Source organism: Capsicum annuum, chromosome 12 (genome assembly GCF_002878395.1).
Source record: "Capsicum annuum cultivar UCD-10X-F1 chromosome 12, UCD10Xv1.1, whole genome shotgun sequence".
Classification (NCBI taxonomy): Eukaryota; Viridiplantae; Streptophyta; class Magnoliopsida; order Solanales; family Solanaceae; genus Capsicum; species Capsicum annuum.
In genome coordinates this window covers 150,576,128-150,585,033 of record NC_061122.1, presented here as the reverse complement: position 1 = coordinate 150,585,033, position 8,906 = coordinate 150,576,128, and the positions used below count along the sequence as shown (strand labels likewise).

The following is an 8,906-nucleotide window of genomic DNA, read 5'->3' as shown; positions in this document are numbered from 1 at the left end:
AGGTAATTCACCCCCTTCCATATCTTCGTGAAGAATTTATTCCTAGTTTTCTTCCTCTTTTGTATCTTATCATGCGACTCCTATAACGACTAATTAAATTATGCCATTAAGGAGTAGGTCCGCTCGAGTTTGGAAATAGTATTCCTCTACTTCTTCTGGTTCTCAAGATACTTTTTGTAGTTGGACTGAGCAAAGTAGGAATAACGGGTGGTCGAAGGCTCTCCTGGCCCCTGAGGTAGCTTGGACACAAGATCCCTGATTGTTCTTATCTCAACTAAGATCTCATCAAATGGCCCTGTTGTAGATGGACTTCATGAATCTACATCATCCCCTATTATGCTCCCAAGTCAACCTTTCTATTTTTTTTCTTTCCAAAGGCTCTCTCTCCTTAGATCTTAAGTGGATAAAAGGAACTCGTAAGAGAGAGATTCAACTATCCTCTGGTTACTCCTCAACCTCAGCTCTCTTACTCAACTCTATGATTAATGACAGGAATATAATCATGGGATATCCTTTGTTTCTGTAATGTCAAGTCTCCATGACAAAAAACCAGCCAACATTCAAATGAATGTTATCCAAGAGGCAGACCACCATATGAGCACTCATAGTTGGGACATTTGTCAGGTTGGTGATGGGAGAGACCCTGCTGCTAATAATGGTCAACCAGATTCTTGCTTCAGTTGTGAAGTAACTCATTAGTATTCAATTTTTTATGGCGGCCCATGGGACCTCCCTCACCTGGCACAGATGCTCAACTAACTAGCTCCCAAGGGCATAATCCTTGGCCTCATATTCTCTCATATCTACATTTTGGAACCCATAAACTCCATTATCTGCTCATCCCTAAAATGTACCTCTTTTCCCCTAATTCGTACCACTGGGTTAGAGATATTTACTATGCTGAGATTTGCATAGAATTCCCTCACACAATGCTCATTTTTCCAGCATGGTTCTGAGGCAAAGCATATCCATCTCTTGGACACTATCTCCTATGGAAAGACGGGAGATTTTTGGGTACATTATCTAACTCAATCCCCCTCTCAAGCAGCAACTTCTTCCTCATAAGATCCTTATAATATATAGTCTCGCATTAGGGGCCATAACGCAATTGGTATTATAACCTGCCATTGGGTACCTTGGATTCATACACAGAGCATTAGCCCATAAGGTCAATATAATGAAAACATGCTATTTAACTTGATTGAGCTGAGGGAAAGACTTATAGGACATGGACAGGCTTAAAATGTAAGGTTTGAGATTTAGACCAGCCTGTCAGACTTGTATAAGTTATTGCAATTGTGGTATGCTTGGACCGCGATCGCAATTCTTGAGATTGGTCAGAACATGCTCTCAGCTATCACTATCGCAAGAATAGGATCGCGATAGTGGTAACACAATTGCCCTCTAGTGACTGTGATCGCGATATCTGAGGCATATTGGACCAAATTGCTCAAAACCCACAACTTCTAATTTTAATGCAAAATTGTGTTCCAAATCAAAAAATCTTATTAAGAATAAGAAACACAGTCCCTAGATACTCAATCATGCCCTTATAAATTGGGAAAAACTAGTAAGGGATTCATTCAGGCATTTTATCTAACACTAGGTATGTACACGCTATTCCTATTAATTTTGAACAAATTAGGGTACTCAAGACTTCCCCATCAATGTACACATCTATAAAAGCAGCTAATCACATCAAACAATCACAATCAAAATAAGAATTTGGAATTTGAATTAGAAATTTAGGCCATTCATAAAACATGAGTTCTAAGGCCTATACACGAGCATAAAAATAAATTTGAAGCGTATACCGGGTTAGGGAATGTAGGGGAGGATGTAATGGACAATTCAATGCTATCAACATAGGCAAAATTTAGTATAATTTTAAAATAATTGAAGAGATAATGTGGTGGGGATCTTGGCGAATTTTCATGTGTAAAGATACCTTGATCATGATTGTGAATGAAGGATCACGATCGTAAATCCTATGCTATCGCGATCACAAACCCTGTGGAATCGCGATCCTAATTACTGACAGCAGTTTTATTCCTCTATTTTTAATTTCTCAATCCACAACTCAATTTTACCATATTTTCCCTTAACCTAAAGTCATTCAAATACACCCTTTTTGGGAACCTCATTTTCATGGATTAATATAAAAAACAAAATCTAATCTAAAAATTAATAATTAAACTCTATGAGCCACTTTCGTAGCATGATGGGTTTCCTCTCATCTAATGCCTAATTTAACATCGCGGCATGATGTTTTTCAATCTTAAAGTTGGATCCTTGAGTGATCCAACACCCATCTCTATGTCTGCTACATCAATAATTAACACCACTTGTAGTTCTATTGGTTGTTTCTCAATCTTACATATCCAAAAGGATACTTTATCATATTGCACTCAAACTTTCATCACCCCTTGTTCTATATCAACAATTACTCTTTTGATTGATAGGATGGGTCTTCAAAGAGTAATAGGTATCTCTTGGTCAATTTCACAATCAATTACAACAAAGTCTTACAAAAGAATGAAGAAATCGACCCTCACCAAAACATCAAACAAAACTCTAATCGGTCTCTTAATAGAGAGATCTGCCACCAAGAGCCTTATTATTGTGGGATCAAGGGTTCCCAAACCAACTCTTTAATATATCGCATATGACATCAAATTTATGCTTGCACCAAGGTCACACAATGCTTTCTTAAATTTGTGTATCCCAATGGTACAAGGGATTGTGAATGCCCCTAGGACGTCTTTTTTTCTGCCATAGCACTCATCATAATAGCGCTACAACTATGGGTAACTTCAATGTTCTTACCATGTACAAGGAACTTCTTGGACATCAATGTCTTCATTATCTTAGCATATCTCAATAATTTTAGAATAACTTCTAGCAATGGGATATTGATTGAAAGATTGCTAAGCTTAGTGATGAACTTTGTAAGTTTGACATTCTTCTCTTTTTTCTTCAATCTTTGTGGGAATGGAGGAGGGGTTTGTATTAGATACAATTGGTCACATTACAGTTTATTTCTCTTTTGTTCATCACTATTAATAACTTTCGGAGCTCCTTCCTCATCAACCATCTCTTCAATTATTTTGGTTCTTCATAATCCTTTTTACGACTTTGGAGTCTTATTTTTTGACTCACCAATATGCTTCCACTTTGTGTTCTATTGATCATAAAGAGACTTTTCTTTGACCTAAACCTTATTTGCACCAAGTTCTTTACCAATTTGGATGACAACTGCTAAGACATGATCATCGTTTTAAGGATTTACCACCATATTAATTGAGAGGCCACCTATAGGCCTGGAATTAAATGCAGTTGAGATTTGGACAATTTGGGTATCCAACTATTTGATTGAGGCCGGGTGTGATATAACCATTTGGTTGATTTGAGAAAAGTCCCCTTTTAGTTCTCGAACTATTTTGTTCATCCCTTCCACTCTCATCAAGATTCTAGAAAGTAGATCCTCAGTTTTGAACTTTTTGGGATACACAAGATTTGACTCGTTACTCTTCACAAAGTAATGGGGGGCACATATCTATCATAATCCCTTTCCTCATCTCTCCAATCATGATCTCTATCTCTATCACGCCATTCCCTTTCTCAATTACGATTGTTCCAACCTTGGTTTCCACTTTGCCTTTGATAGGCTGGGCAAAAAACCCCTAGATAGTTGGCCAAGTATATAATTTATTCATCAAGGGCCTTTCCCTCATCCTCATAATAACCTTTAGATACCACAATATTGACCGATTTTGCGGTTGTACCCATCACATGTTTTGTAAGAAGGTCAAATAATGTCATTATTTTGACCATATTTTCCTCCCTCTCTTCTTCTTTCTTTCTTTGCTCTTTGTTCAGAATCAAGTCGGTGGGAGAACTCGTGGCTACTTTGGTATCTTGGGTGTTCCACCCCTTATTTTACTTTGTGATTTGTTCAAGAAAATCCAAAGCCATATCATATAAAAACTTCACAAATGATCCACCGGCCGCGTTATCTACCATGGTCTTATTTAGTTGTTCCAATGCCCTATAGAATATTTTGAGGAGCATCTCCTCTGGTACTTTGTGGTTAGGACATTGCACAAGATTTTCATTAAATCTCTCCCAAACTTCATAGAAGGGCTCTCCATTGAGCTAACAAAAATTTGTGATTTTGTCTCGCAATTGTAACATCTTTGATGGTGGGAATTATTGATCTAAGAAAGCATCAGTAAGTTCTACCCATGATGTAATAGACCCTGTGGGTAGAAACCTCAACCACAACACTTCCTTACCCATTAGAGAGAACGAAAAGAGGCATAACCGTATGGACTCTTATGTGATATCAACAATGTCAAATAGGGTACACACCTTAATAAAGTTCTTCAAATATAGATTTAGGTCTTCAAAAGTTTGACCCCCAAAGAGAACTTTAATTTATAGCATGTGGAGCATTATACTCATGATGTGGAATACCCTATATCCTTCATTCGGTGGGATGTGGATGGAACTAGAATGCCCCACATCATAGAGGTGGTCCTCATTATCAAAGGGACCATCAAAGGTCCTGGCATTGCTTCCATGTTCACTCATTATGCCGTGGACATATTAAACTCACCTATTAAAGAAAAAACAACAAACCATGTAAATGACAAATATTACAGGTAACCCCAAGTTACTATCAACATCATACAAGCAAAAACTAATATTCACTCTGTGGTAACAACACCATTTTTTATAATGCTCAATTTGCTCCATTATTTTGGAGAAAGGAAATTATTGTTAATATAATAACCCAACTTAGGTTGGGGTCAAATCCATTAGGAGTGTAATTTAGTCTTTGAATCCTATGTATGTTGAAAGTCACTAAGCGTTGACCCACAATGAACACTTAGGGAAAAACTTATAAATTAAATTTAGGGGTATAATTTAATATGTGTTTGAACAAAATTATCTTGTAAGAGTAAATGAGAGCAACAATTGTTGATTACAATTCAATAAGATAAGTGTCTTGGGGTTATACTTATCCTAGGGGTTCATACATACATGGACGATAGAGAGTTAGTCCATTTCTTAGTCAAAGATGTGGGTAATCTATAATATAACTCTTAGTGTGTCTTTCAACAACACTCCAAACATCACTCATATATTCTTTTGAATATCTCATGAGTATGCTAATTTCACCAATCCAAGACCTCAACATAACATCCCTATTTATGGGATAATGTCAATCAATCTATCTATGCATATATCATCCTTATTTCTAAGAAAATGCTATAGAAATAACTAGTATCAAATAGTTGTTCACCACTACTCATCACCCACATCTTTATTTCAAGAATAATGTGGCATCCAAGTAAAATTAGGGTTTTCACCCACAATTATAATTAAAGAAAAGAGTAGTAGCGAAACCCATCATCAAGAACTGATAATTAAGACTAACAATCAACACCTGATAATGCTCACCTACACCACGCAATTTGATAGAGGGCATTTGTTGTCAATATCTTAACTTTTGTTAAAGTCGAATCCACAAGGAGTGAAAAGTAGAACTCTAGTCTTATGGGTCTTAACACTTACTAAGAAAATACCAGAAGTGCAAATAAAGTAAAAAGCATGATTTAAAATAGAGGGGTTTTGGTTTTGGGAGAGTGTGTGTGTCAGTAGTAAATTCCACAAACTACACAAAAATTGTAATTTAACTTTGATATAAAGAGAATCTTGGGATTATGTCAACCTAAGGGAAAATTGGGTATGGGTATGTGTAGATTTGGTGTACATGTTGGTTGTTAACAGTAAGGTAGGCTAGGTCTAGGGTCCTTGAGGCTAGCTTGTCAAAAAAAACTCAAGAATTACACTTATTGAACCTTTTAGATACCTAACAAGTATGTTAATTATATTCACCTAGTACCTCAATTGGGTATCCCTATTTCTAGGAAAATACCCAAGATATAGTTAACTTTATATTCACTCTTATGTCTAAGTGAGAAATAGAAAACTAAAACCATTAATTGTCTACTACTGCTTTGGTTCCCACATCCCTCTTTCAAGGATGATGTGGGTTCCAAAAGTTCACCCAAACACTTATTTCAAGAAAGGTTTCAGCTTTAAGGAGTTTGGGGTTTTCACCCACAAACCCATTTTGAGTATTTAGGGCTTTCACCCATAAATCCTAACCAATTTAATCAAACAATATTAGAGCTCACCATCAACCAACTAGCATATACACAAATACATGACAACCCTAAACTAATTACACCTTAGTTCAACATAATCTCAAGACAATAAAATTTAGCTACTCATGATGAAAGGAGAGAAAAATATACCATAAAGGTTGTGCAAATCATCCATTCTTCAAGAAATTACTAGATTCAAAGTCTCCAAATCAAATTACAATTCTTCCCTAATCTAGGGTTTCAACTTCGAATTCAAAATATTACAATCTCTAGAATGCCCAAAATGGAAAGACTTTTAGGCCTATAAGGGATTTGGGGTTGGTTACTAAAAATTACAAAACTACCCCTGGGCATAATCTTGCATTGCCGTGATCACACCATGTTGGCAGCGATCATAGTTGCCATAATCGTAGTTAGATCCATGTGATCGCGGTGGATAACCATCTTGACTAGCCACAATCACTTCCGTCTGACCGCAATCGTGGTAACTAAGCCTCATTCTGTACATAGTTCTTCAGCTATGCACTTTTCTTCTCCTCCTTGTTCCTTTTCAGCTCAATTCTACTTCCTTCTATCTCATCACCTATATGCGAAAAAAATATGGAAATTAGTGTATTTAATCACAATGTTCTTATTTATGCCTTCAAATTATTATAGTGTTCATCAATGATAAGTGTAAATGAGTAGTAAATTCACCACTCATCAACACTTCCAACTTAAATCTTTGCTTGTCCTCAAGATACACTACTTCTTACAATAAGACTATGTATATTTATGCCCAAATTGAATGGCACAATGATCATAATGACTTCAAGCATAGTTAATACCACAATTTAGCTCTTCAAATTTGGGAAAAACTATTTTCACGACACCTCTCAACATAAAATGTGACTTTTAAAGGATTCAAGAGACTTTAAAGAGAAACCATGCAACAGTCACTAATATTCTAGAAATGACTAACCTTTGACCTCAACTACATTATACTCCTTTTTGACTCATTTTATGAAAGATGACCAAATAATCCACCTCGACTTATTTACATGCCTCCTCATAAGAAAGAAAATTCCACACACCAAGTCATTAATTAGGCAACAAGGAATTTAAGTGTAAAACACACACACTCTCTCTCTCTCTCTCTCTCGAACGCTTGATGCTAACAATACCATACCATAGGCTTTCCCCTATTTTCAATCGCCACTATAATGAAAATACTTGGTTGAAAATCACAAAAGGCTTTTTGAGCTTATAACGTAGGTTTGGGGTAGGGTAGGATATCCTTTAGGAACAACATGGTTATACCCTCCTTGAACATCTACATCACACTATTCCATCCAACTTTTGATCATGGGTCACTTCTTTTGTTTTTACTCTTTACACATGTGCCTACTTTTTATTTCCTTGGTTCACCCATTTTATTTTCATTTTTTCTTCTTGCACTCTTTGTGCTTCTCTTTCCTTTGTTGGATCCTTTTCTTTTTTATTATTCATTTGTTCTTAATACCTAAGCTCTTAGGCACTCACTTACAACTTCATGGCCCAAAGTTACCTCTTTCAATTATCACTACCCCAAACTTAGGCTTTTATCCTTAAGTTGAAATTTTAAGTTCAGGGAGGATAGGATTCAAAAGAGGGATAAAAATTGAAAGGCACACGGCTTGAAATGTGTTTGCCAAGAAAATTCCAAAGGCTCAAAGTGTTTGACTGGGGATAACAACTATGCAAGGGTAGGCTTTTTAAGCTAAAGTGGACTTTCAATGTCATAAAGATGGCCTAAGATTATCTCCCCAATCAAGTAAAATCAAAATTAGCCTTAAGAGATTAATGGATCAAGTTTGAGATGGTACAAGTACACATGATATTTGGACAAATAAAATCACCACACATGGCATGCAATTTCGCTAAGGAGGCATAATTTCCCCTTCCACTAGAGACAAAAATGGAGTATCTGCCAGTTTTACAAGTCAAAAATTTTGGAGTCACAAAAAGAGAAGAAAGTGCCGATAGAAAGTCGCTCGTATCCGTGCCATCTATTTTAAAAAATAAAACTTTTTGCACGAAGGGGGATGTTTGCTTTGCATTAGCACCATGCTTAATTTGCTAACTATGGTAACAACATAAGCCTTCATCTCATATTTTGTCTTTTACACAAGAAAACCATATGGTTACTTAGACTTTGCTATAGGTACAAGTGTAATCCCAAATCCCAAAATACCACAGGTACTCAGATTGTCCTTGCATTTATGACCTCGATACTATGGGTACTCAGACTTTCCCTACATCCACAGCTCAAAACCAAATCACGATGTTTTTCTCTTTAGAATATTGACACTCAATCTATCATAGGGAAATGCTTGTCGAATATCATCACAAATAAAATAAATATAACATAAATATTTAACAACGAAACAAAACAACTAATCCATGCAAATGTCGGCACCGTTAAAGTTCCTGAATATAACAACCCAAAAGAACATAACATCCTAAATTATCAATAATATAGGCCAAAATCATATGAATACATATACAGACACCCCCAACTAAGTAGCTAGCAATGTCCTTACTTCATAAATAATAAATCATAATAAGAGATATGGGTGCTCCCTAAAACTGCATCAATAACTGCTCTCGTCTGCAAACTCTGCATCATCATCGACATCCTCAGGACTAGACCACTCGGTTGGCGCCTCATTGTCACTTTCCACTCAGGAGGAAAGAAGTCTATCATGGGGT

General features: G+C 36.3%; 1 non-coding gene across 1 annotated transcript; it reads left to right on the top strand.

Moving 5' to 3' along the window:
- The first annotated feature begins 4,081 nt into the window (after positions 1-4,081).
- LOC124889917 lies at positions 4,082-4,187 on the top strand. Its single transcript, XR_007048829.1, has one exon. It is a non-coding gene; the product is annotated as a small nucleolar RNA R71 (small nucleolar RNA).
- Positions 4,188-8,906: the final 4,719 nt, after the last annotated feature.